A 17037-nucleotide genomic window follows, 5' to 3' on the forward strand; every position below is an offset into this window, starting at 1 on the left:
GTTTTTAAGGATTGATTTTTTGGGGTGGTTTAAGAACTTTTTAGCTGAAAGAGTTTATAAATGTTGAAAATAAATACACAAGTGGACAATATCCCATTTTATCCTCCCATTAACTGTGTGAGGTAAGTTAGCAGACTGGCCCCACGTTCTCCAATGAGGTTCATGGCTGAGTAGGAATTTGAATCCAGGTCTGAAGCTTTGAGGCCCACTTTAACCCCACTTTCACAGAAAATATCTTTCTTCTACTCTCTCTTTTCTATTCTCTCCCCTTCAGCCCCACTTTTTTCCATTCACTTAAAAATAGAAGTCAAACTCAAGCAGAAAGAGGGCAACAATGGGAGTGTTACCATTGGGACAACTCATTTGTGGCTCCTGGCTCACCAACTGAAGCCTAGGATTCTGCACCATACTGAGAGTGTACTCTAGGGTTGAACCAAATGATTTCATGGGGAACCACATATTACATGAAGGAAGTTACACTGAGTATGAACTATTTGTAATTCCAGTTCATTAAAAAGACACAATGAAGCTATTCTCACAAGCTAGCAAAACCAGGCTAAGGGAGACCAGCCTGGTTTTACACACTAGTGAGAACCAGAAGGCTCGAGGATGAGCCCGGTAGCTCTACAACAGCAAGCCCACTTGTTTAGCCACCCTCTTAAATGAGGTTAACACAGCGAGTGCCCCGTTAACCCCATTTTTACAAGCATATGTCAGCAACGGCTGCTTGCAGCCATGGTGGACACACTCGGGGCGGGACCCCAGGAATGCACTGCACACTTGCTCAGTATATTACCGGGGTTCCGGGGAGTGGGGTGCCACACGGCAGCAGTTTCCTTCATCCAATCCCCAGAGCTGTTAAGCAGGGTGCGAGCGGCCTGCACGAGAGCCACTGCTCATCTGGGCAGGTTATCTGCCCGCCTAGCGATGGGTAAGTGGTCATCTGCGGGGAGAGGGGGTCAAAGCCGCTCTCCCCGCAAACCTCCTCTCGGCGTTTCACACTGCTTGTTTGAAGCGCCTCCATGAAAAGGACTCTAGAATGATAATAGACCATAGATATTAAATGAAGCATTACCATGTCTCTCCACTGCATCAGCTTTTATCTCCATGTACCAAAAAAGTACTTCACATCTATTACTTGTACTGGAAGATGAGAATAAAAGCAAGGTAATTTACATAGGCGCTCCCCAGAAAAACTCTTAATCCTCAAGGAGCTAATATAATGTTTCACCTTGGGATTGTGGCTCTCTGCACACGGCTGGTTTTATTTTTGTCCCAATTTTTATCAGTGTTCTTTCACTTTTATTAAGAAAAGAAAACTGTTTAGAGAAATAAGATCTGAAGAAGAGCATAAAAAGAATCTATGAACTACCAGCACTAGTGCAAAAGAACTGTATTGAGCTTCATTCACAATAGGATTTGTGGAAAAGAAAATCTTAAAAGGCATGCTAGAGAACACATAGGTCAAAACAATAAAAAGAAAGAACGGAGGTACAACATTCAGGAAGTCAAAGACTTTCCCACTGGAGCACAGAAGGTTACCTAGTATACATAAGGCACAGCATTCCATTCCTAAAGTATCAAATTCCCTACCACAAGATATGGCAATTGCTGCTTTATAAAGAAATGAGAGAGTGTCACGGAGCAGCAGCCTGTCAATAGCTTTTAGCTTTGATAGCCAAATGCAACCTCCAAGTACAGAAGAGCAACAACATTTGAATGCAAACAGGGGATGGCAATCACCTTCATCCTTATTTGTAAGCTTCCGGGTGACATCTGGTTGGTTGCAGAAAATAGAATCTCTTGTTCTGATCCGGTAAGGCAATTATAACATTCAGTAGAAATCTCATTCCTGCCCTGGACAGGAAGACACCCAGGGTCAAATTCTGTGTGACACTCACAGTTACGTTTTGTTTGTCATCAAGTTTTTGTTCTGTTTTTACAGATTGCAGCATTGTGACTGCAATGTGGAATAAAAATGCTGCTGGAAGTGAGGGGCTTCTGAACCTTTCCATCTAGTAGATTTCCATTTCAAAACCCACACAACCCAAAGCCACCTTTCCCCCTGTGAGGGGTGAAGATATGGATATTCCTGTGGAACCACTACCAACAGGGGGATTTCAGAAGCCCCTTTCCCATACAGGCATTCTACTTTAGATGCAGCCTCCATCTCAGCATTTTGTGCTAGAAAACCCATTGGGGACAAACAGCACACAATTAACAGTTGTATGTAGTTTGTGCTCAGCTATCAAATCATTAATGCTAGAAATAATCTTTGCAATCACCATAAGTCATTTGCTCTGCTCTGCAAAAATCCATGGATAAGCAGCAAGCATGCTGCAGATACTGTAAAGGTAAAGTTGTGCCATCGAGTTTGTGTCGGTTCCTGGCAACCACAGAGCCATGTGGTTTTCTTTGGTAGAATACAGGAGGGGTTTACCATTGCCATCTCCTGTGCAGTATGAGATGATGCCTTTCAGGATCTTCCTATATCACTGCTGCCCGATATAGGATTTTCCCTTAGTCTGGGAAACATACCAGCAGGGATTGGAACCGGCAACCTCTTGCTCCCTAGGTAAGTTACTTCCCCGCTGCGTCACTGGATACAGTTTGGGAATCCTTTATCTGGACTGCTTGAGACCAGAGGTGTTCCGGATTTCGGATTCTTCCGCATTTCTGAATATGTTCATAAATGAGATATCTTGGGCATGAAAGGTTACTGGGTTTTTTCCTCCAACAACTCTTGAATTTCCTTCCCGCCTTCCAGCCAAGCTCCTTCCCGCTTCCCCTCTCGCAGACCGGCTTGAGAAGCATGTGAGTGGCAGTGCAATCCCATTCACAAAAATGGCTTGGCTCCGCCCCGAGGGCTCTTCCCCTATTTGGAGAACCATTGCAGACAGAGCCCCAGGTGCTGCTTTGCCTCCCTGGCCCCTGCCCTTCCTGCAAGTGCCCTTAAATGCCGCCAGCAAAGTGCCCATCCATGTGGGAAGCAAAGAAGACTGAGGCTGAGGAGGGGCCAGGCAACCGCCATTGCAGACGTAGCCACGGGTGCTGCTTTGCCTCTCTGTGAGTTGCGGGTGCTGCTTAGTTGGGGGGCTTTTTGCTGCTTTGCCACTGTTAGCTACTGAGTTGGGGCTGGGATTGGTTTGGGGGCTTTGTGAGTGGTTGAAACTACAGGTCGAGAATCCAAGCGGAAAATACAAGCAGGGTTTGTTTGTTTTCTTGACATGGTGTCTGGATTTCGGAGCTTTCCGGATTTCGGGAGTCTGGATAAAGGATTCTTGACCTGTACTGTATAACAAATCAATTCTGAGAAAGCTGACCTGCAGAATAGAGTTCTTTACAGCCTGATCATAGGTATAACAACTTGGAAGACTGGCCAACATGCTGCACAGCCTAACGCAGATGCACTGCTGCAGATTCCTCAGGAATCACTGGCAGTCTTACTCTTAAATTGGAAACAATCAAAGTAGTTCTCCCAGAGTGCAGGCGCCATATTGTAGAGGATTTGCACTCTTGTACAAAAATGCAAGACCACCTTATGAGGCTTCCTTAGAAGCCTGAAGCACTGCAGACTGTGTTTTGCTGCATAACATGTCAGTCACTAAATTCAACTAAGTATGCATAAGAGTTGAAGCCTTTGAACAGCCAAAGAGCTACCTGGAATGCAGATATTAGGGAGGACAACCAGAAGTAAGGTGGATGGACTCAATTATGACAGCAATGAATGCACCACTGAGAGACCTTAAAGGCCAAGTTGAAGACAGATCATCCTGGAGAGAATCTATCTGTGTGGTCGCTAAGAGTCGACACTGACTCGACGGCACTTAATCAATCCATTTGGCACAGTTCAGCCCTAATTCATACTTAACTGTGCCAAAGTAAACCAGTTTGGTTGAACCGATCGGCTGGGCTGGTCAGTTTAATAAACCAGCTCGAACAAGTTCAAAGTAGTTCACAACTGAACCACTCGAACCAGCCCAGTTTGCAGTGGTCCAGTTTGCAAGTGAACTAGTACTGCACATTCCTAGTAGAGATATGCAAGGATTCTCTTTCTTAGTATATAATTATGTATAATTTTTGAAAAGATAAATATTGAATACTAGTAGGTAAGGCCTGTAGATGACTGGGTAAAGTTATTTTGTGTATATTACACTTATAGGAAAGTTCAAGAAATTACACATATTTATTTTATTTATCAAATATGTACACCACCCCTTTTAATAAGATTTTTTAATTAATGTAAAATAATGCAAATTAATGTAAAATTCCCTTGCAAAAGGGAAGTAAAATAATAGTTTGAAATTTATAAAAATTTCAACTTCAAATGTTATTTATTTTATTGTATAATGACCATATATGATCAATTTAAATCATCATAAATCGAAGTCTGAGAAAGACCTCTTGCTTCTCCTGGGAATTATGTCATTTTGGAATTATTTATCTGATTATTTAGTGTTAGAAATCTGTTGAGAACAATAATTCAAAATTTCTGCTAAAAATACACACACACACACACCCAAAAATTTAAAATTAAATTTTCATCAAGTATATTCCAGTAAAAAAAGTAATGCATTCAGCTAATTTCAGTGGCAGGTTAGTGTATGCAAAATTTAGTATCTATACATCATCAGGAAGTACGACTTTATTTCACTTAAACAAATGTAAAATGTACAAACAAATTCTTCAAAATATATAATAGATTATTATTATATTTGCACATGCTATTCTAGACCTGATATAATTAAGACAACCTTTTAAACTAGATAAATTGGATAATCATCATTTGTCTAAATGAAATTAAAACAGTTCTAGAAGGAAGATCAAGTGACGGAACATCTTGACTATTTCCTTCATTTAGGTTAGATATGCTGCTTTAGCATCCAGGAGCAGCAGCTGCCAGGACACTGAAGTTGGCATGGGGACTGTTACTTCTGATCCCCACAACCCTTCCTGCCAATAGGAACTGCTGCAGAGGAAAAAAGCAAAAGCCAAAGACAACTTTCAGACCTGTGGCCCAGTGGTCCCTCTAATTTTTTTTCATCTCTGTGCGAATTGAGTTTTGTTCTGGGTGGTAATATCCAGGCACTGTGTGCACCGAGTGGGGCCTTCCTAATTTAACCTGAGCGGGATCTAAAATTAATTGAGCGGACACCAAAAACCTCTGAGCACGCACACGTGCGCACGCCTTAGAGGTGAAAGTGTTGTGGCCCAATTGAGAAGAAGTTTACCATCCTTCCCCCATAACTAGCATCAATGTTCTGTTTTGCTGGCAGTCGTTTCAGAGGAAATGCTGCTGAGATTAAAGGAGAGTACCAAAGGAGACCTGGTAGACATATTTGGAAGAGCTTTCAATGAGGAGGGGGGTCAATTTACTGGACTGGGGGATGAGGGAGAGTGGAAATCAAAGACTAAATAATCTGAAAAGTGATTCTGAATGGATAAGGAAACCCATTTTCAATTACACATCAATAATAGAGGTCTAACCAGTCATCCACAGTATGAATGTATAAAGATGCTAGCCAGCAAAATGCAATTTGAGTATAATCCTCTAACTATATATTTTATCTCTATTTACAAGAGGCACACACTGTTAGTAATGGAACATTAACCTTGCTGAAAAGAGATTGTAAAATTAAAGAACACATGTTGCCTTCCTCATATAATAAACTTTGCTAAATGATCCTTATTTCAGAAGATTGTCTCTTATTCCAGATCATAGTTCCATGGAACACTCTGAATATTCCTAATTTCAGCACCCCCTACTCCATTAAGAATGTAGACACAACTTTAAAAAAAGAAGAAAAGAAGAAAAGAAGAAAGATGATCCAGCAGTCCCGCCTGAAGGACAATGCTACTCGGGTTTAGGGTTGGAGTCGCCATTAAGAACACTCCAGTACAGCACATGGAGGATTTAACCAACCTCCAATCCACACTGCATGTGAGAGTGCAGGAGAAAATTTGGGTTAGGGATGAGAGCCTTACAGAACACTTCCACCAACTCCAATTTGCCCCTCACCAAACCAAATTAAATTGTTAGGAGATATTTCCTCATCACAATCTTAGGACTTTGGTGCGAGTTAATTTGAATCAAAAGAATCACATTCTCTTATCCAAGTTAATCCTTCAAAGGACCTCTAAACTGCAAATGGGACAGACTTAAGGTCTAACTGGAGTGGGGTATATATATGAAGCAGGAGAAAACTGGGGATGGAGGATAGCTTCACTATACCCCGCCCCGCTCCAGTTAGACCCTAGGCTGTAGAGACACAAAGCAAAGACTTGAACCCCCTCAGCCTAACAACCACCTGGCACACTGAGAGCTTGGACACCTATCCTTGTCTTCATGCTGCCAGGGTTCCATGGAAACATAAAGGCAATGTTCACGTGCAGCCTTAATCTTCCCATTGGAGAGGGGCTTTTGGTATGAAAATGTGTTTTTCTGCATATCTGGAATGTCCCTCAGCATATAGAGACCATCCCCTTGACTCTTAATGGCCCTCTTTAGCAGCATTGCACTAATATCATCCAGTTTTTGGCAGACCATATTTAGTTGATACTTATTTGCCATGCAATGGAGAAATAGATGTGGGGCATATTATTTCACCTACAGGTAGATCCATGTGCCCAAGCACTCCAAGAACCCATAATGGGAAAAAAAGAGATTGCCTTTCTTCAGCTTAAATATCCAATCTGACTGCTATAAATAGGGTCAGTCCCAATCAGGCAAGTTAATATGGTCCAAGGCATAATAATTTCTACTGTACAGAACTGAAACTATGTACATACAGTAGATCAGTTTCGAAATTACATACCCTCCTAGCAATAAAATCAAAGTAAAGGATTGTTTTGTGCTACAGGAGTAAATACTGATGTTGTTTATTTTTAAAATGAAGAAAAACCATCCCGCTCCAGGAAAAAAAAACCCAGGAAAGTCAACAGTCCAAAACAATATATAGGTCAACATGGCTATGCAGTGAGAAAAACACTGGGTGTTACTTGGGCTGCTAAGCAATCAAGCAGCAGTTTCCTAACAGCAGGCAATTCTGAGAGAATGGGGCAAGATGTCCTCCTTAGCTCCAAAGAGAAGGAACACTCATTTAAGTCCTGTTCTCCTTAGAAGTCAGAAAAGAGCCTGAGCGGGATGTCAGCAAGCAGAACCTCTCATTCCGGACTAGTCCTCTGATGGTAGGCTCTGTGGAGAACCTGCTGAACTGAACCTCTGGCTGATGGCTATGTCTAAAGAGGCAAAAATGTCAGTCTTATGGTGGACAAAGCTGAAAATGGAGGCCTAGGTTGCCATACTCAGGCTTACATTATGTGTTCATATCCCATATTTATTATAACTAGCTAGTACGTTGTATCTCATACTTAAATCATTCCTTTGAAGCTTGCATGAAGTATGTGGTTATGGGATGGATAGTTGCATAAAGGCATGGCAAGTAAGTTCTGACAAGTGTGTTTATTGAAGCAACTGCAGATCAGAGCTAACCACTTGAACACTGAAAAGGCACAGTAAGGCCCACATGATTTCAACAAGATAAGAGGGAAGGTCCAGACATGCAAAGAAGGTAAAAAAAGAAGAAGAGAGAGTTGGTCCAACTAAAACATCAGTGCCCAGTTTTGGCCTGGAGAGGAGGAGCAGCCAATTTTGAGAACACATGAGGGTGTTGGCCTTCAGGCAATTCTAGATTAAAATGAGACTCACATTTCTCACAAACACTCAATGAGATACTGCCATCATAACAGAAGCAGACCCAGTAGCTTATTAGGCCAAGCTGACCCAAGGTCAGAAGTGACCTACCTTCTCCTTCTCTTGAGACTCTGGGAGCTGCTGGTCCCAATTTTCCTCAAAGCATGCTCCAAATTCTGTATGCACACTCAAAATAAAGCTTCTAGGGGTCTCTCTGCCCCATCCCCACCATTGCGGCCCAAAGCTAAGTAATCTGGTTCCCTGCTTCCCAGATTACCTGCCCCATAACTAGAAAGCAGGAATGGATGGAGTTGGTGGAAGTGGAAGTGAGGTGGCACTGGGAGTCAGAGGGGAAGAGCTATCCAGCATCCTTAATTTAAGCAAGATGTCAGCCATTCTCAAAACAACTAGAAATAGCCTAATTTGACTGGAGGCAGGAGAGAAAGTATGGGAGAGAAGGTATGGGAGAGGGAGGGAGGGAGAAAAAGCTCAAAATGTCTTTTAGAGTGTAGAAGGAGCATTTCCAGTGCCTTACCTACACAGCAGAGACTTCTAGATTTCAGAAGCAGCCGTGCAGTCTGCTTCAAGTGCTGCCCTTTTCCTTTTCCCTTTCCTTTCTCATACTGTCTGATGCCAGCTCTGGGGGATACAGCTTTTCTTTTGTTTCAAAACACTAGCTCTTAGCCAGCTGTTTCCTCCCAACTCACTGCTGCCTTTTCCTCCTTATTGCTGTCACCTCCACCTTGTTATGGGGAGGGGAGATAATTTTCTCCCCTCAGCCACCCCCATTGCCATTCTTCCCCCTGCCACCACCGCTTTTCTCCCTGCCTCTGCCGCTTTTCTCCCTGCCTCTGCCCCATTACCATTCTCCCCATAGTCACCGCCCCCGCTGCTTTTCTCCCCACAGTTGCCCCCGTTGCCATTCTCACTGCCACTTTTCTCCCTGCCACTGCTGCATTCTGGTGAGGAAATCAGCTCTCTTGTTCTTACTGCGGCAAGAGCCTATTGGAAATGCTGACGGGCACACATGTGCCCCGATGCCATTTTCAGTAAGGATCTTGCTACAGCCAGAGTAGGAAAATTGGCTTTCTCTCGCTTGCACATGAGAGCCAATTTACCCACTCTGGCCTAGATCCTCCCTCTTCAGTCCCAGGGGCAGCTGCTGGTCAAGGCAGGGAGATCTGCTGGGAGAGGGGTGGGGAAGGGATGGCAGGGGAGCTACCTTCCCTTCTGCCTCCAGCTGCCAGGTGAGTGAGCTGGAGGTGGAGGGTATGGAGGAGTGAAACATGGAGCATGGAGAACAGGAGGAGACTGTGTGGATGCTAAAAACAGCTGCATGGAGGATTGCAGTTTTGTGCGTGCACACACCTTAGAGGGAACCACAGGCTGCAAATTGTTTTTGCTCATTTTCAGGCCTTGTTACTTTTCCTCTCTCCACCTGACCTTCCTTTAAAAATATCTGAAAACAACCGTCAAGCAAGTTAGCTTTTTGTCTTGACTATCTGATACTCTCTGTCACCCTCAACTGTACATTTGTGTTCACTGCAACAGATTTCAGCTTATGTTCAAATCTTCTAAAAAGTCTGTTTTGCTAAGGGTCCTGCTTTGCTGAGGATCAGTGGGAATGAAAAAGGTAAGTGGAGGGAGAATGGTCTTTGGCAAAAAATAATTTGCCATATCCTTAACCGAAGCTGGAAGACAGAATATCTGCCTTTGTTTGCTTTGCTTCAAAAAATACACTCAATGATACTAGGTCAAGGTGGCTACTAGTTAGTTACTTGGAAAATGTGCAGGCCTCTCAAGCCAAAACTTTCTTCTAAGAAATTAGAGTTTATGGCTCCCTCCCTCTGCTCCTTTTCATTAATGTGGCACCCTTGTTGTAATAAGACCAGTGTTTCTAAAAAGGACTGCGTAACAAAAAACAGACTCTTCTGGTGTCTAGCTGATTTACTTCACAGAGCCATAATTTGCTGCTCTCCACTCTTTTACCATGCTCATTTTGTCTTGCTAGGTTCAAGGCCAGCTTAAATATATAACCAACAGAACCTAGCAGTAATGGAAAAGCTTTAATTACTTGAGTCTTCTGATGGTATAAACTGGCCCTCAGACAAATAAGAATCAGCTAAACAAATAAACGTGCTTACCTTATGTGATGAAGGGAACAAACTACAGGATGTTTGGCAGTTTAAGGGTTAATGTTTTTTTTCCAAATCTCAGCAGCTGTGTGGTTAGAATCCTGCTGACCAACTGTCAGTTAAAAAACATGGGGGGGGGGGGCACGGACCTAGAAGGCAATGGCAGTTAGTGAGCATTAGTGTGTGAAGGGAGTCAGTTTTCCGGTGAGACTCTTTGAGTGAAGGGATGATGATGATGATGATGATGATGATGATGATGAATTCGATTTCTATACCGCCCTTCCAAAAATGGCTCAGTTCAGTTTACACAGAGAAATAATAAATAAATAAGATGGATCCCTGCCTCCAAAGGGCTCACAACCTAAAAGAAACATAAGATAGACACCAGCAACAGTCACCTGTTGCTGGTAACCTGGTGAAGCGTGCCAGGACTGGATCTAGTAGTAACCAAGAGTTAAAACATGGAAATGTATAGAGAAATAGAGTTCTGGGAAGGGTTCAAGTGTATAAAACAATATGAGCAGTGTGTTAAGTAGCCAGGTGCTGGGGACAGGGGGAGGGGGCGGGATACCTTGGTAACCAAGCAAGAGTTCAGCCATACTAAACAGCAGAGAAAGAAGAGGGGAAAAACAATTTGTTCTAATAAGAACTAATCTGCCTCCTTTCCTTTCACTATCCCTACAACGGGACTAAATTTGGTCCAAATTAATTAGGAAGTTCACAAGTTAGCCTACTTGTGCCTCAGACATTCACACATCTACCATCTTGAATTGGGGTGGATGACATCATCACAAACTACACCACTGTGATGTCCCTTTGTGTCACTCTCCACAACTGCTCCAAAATTTGGTTCATATTGGTCCAGGCATTGCGAAGTTGATAGCAGGGGACTGACATATGAACAAACAGACAGACAGACAGACAGACAGACACACACACACACAGAATGCCAAGTGAATGTCAGTTGATCAAAACTACAGATTATCTTCCCAGAAAATTTCCACAAACCTCACAGTTCTCTTGTTTGATTTAATTTCCTTCAGGACGTTATTATCAGCAAATTGATGCCATCTCCCCCAGATTTCCAGGTATTTAATGGATTTTAAGCATTTCCCCCAGCTCTTGGTTAGCCCATTAGCTTGCCCACATTCCCAGCTTTCTTTCTTTTTTTTAAGCTAAGTTCTAGTCCTTGTAGAAGCACAGTTAAGGAGAAAAACGTGCTGTCACAATTCTGTTCAACTGCTGGACTTAGAAAAAGGCAAATGAAGCACAGGAGGCTGGCTGGGAGAAGTTTATAATAAGTAATTCCCTGAAGAATGTTGCCTTTGTTTTTTGTCAGAGGATCTCTATAGGGCAGTTGAGAGGATAGTAGGGGTGTGCACCGGACCGCGGAGCTGCGGTCCGGCACTGGGGTGGGGGGTTCCACTAAGGGCGGGGGGGCTTTACTCACCCCACCCGCGATTTGCAACTTTGGCGCCATAATTCTTGTAAAAAATGCGGCTGCAGAATCGCTCTCCGCCCGCTCCTATGGCTCCTTCTTGTTTAAAAAATTGGGCGGCAGGATACTTCCCTGCCGCCCCCGAAGCCCCCTCAAGCCATTTCGCTTCTTTAAATCTCGCCTGGACCGAGTGCGACCACGCTCGGGCGGGCGGCAGCGAGATGTCCTTCCGCCCGCCCGCCCCCTTCCCTGCCGTCTGCGAAGGCTTCCTGCACTTCGCAGATGGCAGGGAAGGGGGCAGGCGGGCGGAAGGACATCTCGCTGCCGCCCGCCCGAGCGTGGTTGCACTCGGTCCGGGCGAGATTTAAAGAAGCGAAATGGCTTGAGGGGGCTTCGGGGGGGGCAGGGAAGTATCCTGCCACCCGATTTTTAAAACAAGAAGGAGCCATAGGAGCAGGCGGAGAGCGATTCTGCAGCCGCATTTTTTACAAGAATTATGGTGCCAAAGTTGCAAAGCGCGGGTGGGGTGAGTAAAGCCCCCCCCCCGCCCTGAATGGAACCCCCCACCCTAACCCTCCCGAACCAAAACCACCCCTTGTCCGGACCGGTTCGGAGGCCAGTAGAATGGCCTCCAAACCAGTCCGTGCACACTACTAGAGGATAGCTTGTTTTTGATGTAAATCATGGCCTACCTGTGTATTGTAATTTTTAAGGTTTTTGGTCTTATAGTGCAATCCATTCTATGCATGCCTACTTAGAAGTACCATTGGTTTTAATAAGATTTTCTCCCGAGCAAGTATGTATATGATTAATTGAAAAGTTCAGTATTTTTTGTTCTATTATAGCTATTAATATCTCAAACTTAGTGTAGTCTTCATTTATTTTCTATAAATATTATTTTATTTTTGTGTTTTTAAATTTTGCTTTAAGCCACTATTTATTCTCCCTGCCTCCTGCTCTTTTCCAGCCTATATTAGTATTCTAAATCAAAAGGAGTCATTTTGGTGTTATATTTCATGTACTGAACTCAGGATATAAATGGTGACTGTGACAAGGCTCAAGCATGAAAGCCTTTATCTCTAGTGCCAGTTTTGTTGGGTCAATTGTAGAATTTAGTGGTGAGGAAAATGCACTCAGCACAGTTCCTCAACATGAGCTTTGATTTGGTATCTTCACCAATCTTATCTGGTATCTTCACTTTCACCAATAAACAGCATAATTAAATGAGCGTATTTAAACCAAAAAATAGTGTATTTATTCACCAATAAATACCATATTCAGGTATTGAAAAATGGAGTGGGGTGGTAGTCCACAGTAGAGATGTGTAATTCAATTCGTGTGTGAATTGATACGTGCCCAATTGGGGAAATTCGAGTGATTTGACTGTTAATCGAATTGCCCCTAAACTAAAGGGCCTGATTCGAGGTCAAATCAAATCACCCCCAATTTGAACTCAAATTTATCTGAGTGATTTGAGTTGTGGGTGCCATTTTGTCTCCGTGTTTTTCCCTTGCTGATTGGTTTTCTGGCACTGGCTTCCAATTGGCTAGAGATCACCTTGCTTCTTCATTTACTTGTTGGCATTCAAATCAAGTGTTGGCATGGGCAACTGTGCCCCAATGGCTGGGGGGGGAGGTAAAAGGAGGGATTTTCAAAATGTATTTAAGGGGCTGCTTGGAGGCAGAGAGCCATTTTGTGCCTCAGAGGAAAAGGATCAGAGACAAACTGCAGCGGCACTAAAAGGAGAGCAGAGACTGGTGGTTATGGTCTGGGCTGGCCTGCCTGCCTGGCCCAGTGAGTGGAGAGAGAGACAGAGTGCCTGCAAGCTTATCTGACTCTTTTTTAAAAAATCCTTTTAATTTTCAGTGCTGCTGACCACTGCTTTTATTTTCTTTAAACAAACAAACAAAAAAACCAGCAGCCCCAGTGGCTTGAACTGGGTGCTACTTGGGATTTTATTTTATTTTGATTTCTTCTTATTCCTCCTTGTAGCCAGCCCCCAGGGGCTTTAATAACTGAGGTGCTGTGCTGATTTTCTCTCTCTCTCCTTTTTTAAAAAAAAAATTGTACCAGCAGCCCCCAGTGGCTTTAACTGGGTGCTGCTTGGAATTTTATTCCTATGGTGTTTTGGGGGAAAGGTGAAAAATTTGTTTAAAATCACCCTCTTGCCCGTTTAGTTTGCAGATTGGCTGGTAGGTAGCACCCATCATGCTCTGCCACCTAACCAACTTTGGTGTCTCTAGGAGCTACCCATGGGGAACACTGGGGTGTTTTGAGGTCCCAATTGTTCCCTATGACCAGAACACTCAAAACATTTCAAGTTTGATTCATCAAAAAAGCCAGCTCAACCGCTGTTTTGACCATTTTGCATTCCATTTTGAGCTTGAAATGAAATGCAAAATCCATTTCGTGCACATCCCTAGCAAAAATTGCATTTTCTTTCCCCGTATATCTTTGCTTCCATTTCCCTCCCCTTTCTCTGTTGTCTCTTCTGTGTAAATTTTAGATTGTGAGCCCACTGGAACAGAGATCTGGTTTCTCACTGCTTTGTAAAGTTCCATGTATGCAAACAGTGCAATAAATTATCTATTATTATTATCACTGTTATTTTTATTATTATTCATTATGTGATAGCAAACCCAGGTTAATTACATTTACATCCCAGTCTTTCCTCCAAATTACAAGGTGGCACTTACAATTAAATGTACACTTGGCAGGAATCTGCAGCCAGTTCTGACAAGCGTAGCCATATGATATATGCTTAGTGAGCACAACTGAGGAAGGAACTCTTATTTTCGTTGAGAAATGCTGCAGAACTCAGTAGGATCTAGGAGCTAAATGAAAGGAGTCTCACTAATGGTTCTGAATAGCAAACAATCTACTTTAGGCAGTCACCCAGAGACTCGGGATTTGAATGCAATGCTCCAGAGTTTCACTGTAGACTAAATTAATCAGAAAGTACTGAGAAAGTTATTTATAGGGATGATTGTTGTTATTATTATTTCATATTCTGTTTGTGATTCAGAAGGTGATAATTGTAATTTAACCTTAACATGCTACAAATGTTGATAATTAAATGTCTTCATTGTTGCTCACAGTTCCCTGGAAATGCTGACAAATCATTTCATACAGTTTATATATAGATTTCTCTGCTTATTTAACCCCTCCTTCAAAAAGAACATTAAGCAAAAACCTTCCCAACCAAATCTTTAGAACGATCAACACCTATCAGTTACCATTATCATGTCAACCTTTTGACATAACAGTTTATAAGATGCTTTAATCAATGTTTATGATTTGTGGATCCCCTCCCCCTCCAAAAGGAAATGCACATCTATATATTTATTTCTCTTAGGTGTACCCATCACTAATCCCATGCATGGTAGCTCTCGCAAGAGCAGCTGCCTGGGCGATAGTGACGGGGACAGGGAGATAATGGCGGTGGCAGCCAGTTAGCCAGAGGCGGTGGCAGGCCGGCTCGGGCCAGCCACCGGGAACGGGAGGCGGTAGTGCACCGGCTTTCCAGCCGGCCCTTTCTTCACGACCCTTTCTTACCTCCAGTATCCCACCCCCACTGCCTAGAAGCAATTAAGGGACTGAAGGGTCTACTTAACAAAGCCCTGAAACACATCTTTAAAATACAAAACAAAACAAAACAAAAAGCCAGTATCACCTAAGCAGATTTAAAGTAGCTTGTCCTGATATGGGCTAGCTAACTGCAGTTCGTGTGTGTGTGTGTGTGTGTGTGTGTGTGTGTGTGTGTGTGTGTTAAGCCTCACTGTGCACACAAGTAACATCTGCAAATCAGAGGGGCCCAGCATTCTTTCTTGGTACAGGAAGAAACCCTTAACTGATCAAGCAAACACTCAAGTATTTTCTTGGTTGCTTATATAGAGATGCTGGGTTTTTATTTAAACCTTTCACTATTGGAAAGCGAAAGGTTCCTGTAACGTACTATTTTACATGCGATGTGCTATTATCTTAGTGCTAAAGTGTGTTGTAAGTAAGGATATCTCACCCTTTATTTTATTTTGTTTGTTTGTTTAATATCCCACTCTTCCCCTGAGGAGCCCGGAGCAATGAAAACAGTTGTCAGGGCTGAACCATGGTATGCATTCACACCATTTAAGTCCTGGCTCTAAATTAAAAGCAATTCAAATCAAACAACAAAACAAAAAACCATGGCACATGGAGCATGGAATTCACAGTGGAAGTTCACCACAAAACGGAAGTGTGCCAATTCACTACAAGAAAAGCAAGTTGCCTTACAAAATGTATTACTATGACTCCATAGTATATGCTCAGTGTTTAACTGAACATCACACCTGGGGTCAGGTAGACATCACCCTGCTCCAGTTCAGACCGGCCAATGACTTTCTGGGGAAAGGAGTTGCTTCAGTACACTCCTTACTTGCTTGAGCTCTCTGCTCTCCCATTACTGTGGTGCCATTCAGTCTTGCATATTTCTTATGGCGCACCATGATCTGGACTTTATTGTTTAGGACCAGCAACCGGAAAAATCCAACAACCTGAGAAGTATCAACTGCCCCCCTCCCTGTTGCCTGCCCTACGGCACAAGGTGTAGTGTGTGCAAGCAATGGCGGCTATGACATTGGGACTGGCAGGCAATCCACTTTGAGGAAGATATTGGGGCTAGTCACATGAACAGGTAAAACTGGGCTAAGGAAGCCCAGCCCAATTTTGCCAGCATGTGTGAACTTCCAGGAGCAGTTCCTGGCAGCGGCAAACTTGCTTAGGGAGCCTACTGCTTAGCCTGGGTTTGGGTGCATGGGCACCCTTAAACCAGGCTTAGTGTCGATGTGTCAGTGCCACACAGCTCCATGTGGCACCTACAGTACATGCGAGGAGCCTCCTGGCCAGTGCTGGGAGGAAAATGCATCCCAGCCCCCGACCCTCCATGCTGCTGGCAGTAGCCAGCAATCGTCTGAGCAGGCAATCCACCCATCCAGGAAGGAGCTCTCGATCGTATTCTGGGGAGGTAATAATAATAATAATTCGATTTCTATACCGCCCTTCCAAAAATGGCTCAGGGCGGTTTACACAGATAAATAACAAACAAATAAGATGGATCCCCATCCCCAAAGGGCTCACATTCTAAAAAGAAACATAAGATAGACCCCAGCTACAGTCACTGGAAGTACTGTGCTGGGGGTGGATAGGGCCAGTTACTCTCCCCCTGCTAAATAAAGAGAATCACCACGGTAAAAGGTGCCTCTTTGCCCAGTTAGCAGGGGTAAGCATTTTAAGGCATCCTTCCCTGCAGATCAGAGCCCTTTCTCACGGATCGTGAGAAAGAGCTCATTGAGGGTAATGGGCCAGTCACAGACACATAAAAATCCTGCAGCTCTCTCTGGTAAAACTAGCTGCCAAATCAAGTTGTAGACTAGCTAAATCTAGTCCGTGATATATAGGAGTTCCTGCTTTGGGTCAGCAGGCTCATGACCCTATGGGACCTTCAACTGTACAATTCTACATTTTAGTAATGAGGTGTTATCAAGCAGTAATAACTTTGCCTGCAGGGCTATTCCACTAATTACATGGCAACAAACCTAGTGTAGACTTGGTAATGAGCTGCATCCAATCCTAGCTTTCTGATGAGTTGTATGACACATGCACTTCCCAAAAAAAATCACTCTACAGTGGTCCCTTGACTTACGAAGCACTCGACATCCGAAGATTTCGACATACGAACGACAAAAAATACCAGAAGTCGTTGCCGGTTTAGATGCGGCTTCCTCGACCTACGAATT

The 17037-nt window shown here is 43.5% G+C and overlaps 1 protein-coding gene and 1 long non-coding RNA gene across 4 annotated transcripts in view; one reads left to right on the forward strand and one right to left on the reverse strand.

The window, feature by feature from the left end:
- The window catches only part of RAMP3 (receptor activity modifying protein 3), a 100503-nt gene that overhangs the window by 80954 nt on the left and 2512 nt on the right, over nt 1-17037 (reverse strand). The gene's annotated exons all lie outside the window — the stretch shown is intronic.
- LOC128328974 (uncharacterized) overlaps nt 9961-17037 on the forward strand; it is a 40630-nt gene continuing 33553 nt past the window's right edge. For both annotated transcript variants that reach the window (XR_008309478.1, XR_008309477.1), the window contains exons 1-2: nt 9961-10032; nt 10872-10916. This is a non-coding gene — a long non-coding RNA (uncharacterized LOC128328974). The remainder of the gene's footprint in view (nt 10033-10871; nt 10917-17037) is intronic.

The sequence above is a fragment of the Hemicordylus capensis genome, chromosome 6, assembly GCF_027244095.1.
Source record: "Hemicordylus capensis ecotype Gifberg chromosome 6, rHemCap1.1.pri, whole genome shotgun sequence".
In the NCBI taxonomy this organism is placed as follows: Eukaryota; Metazoa; Chordata; class Lepidosauria; order Squamata; family Cordylidae; genus Hemicordylus; species Hemicordylus capensis.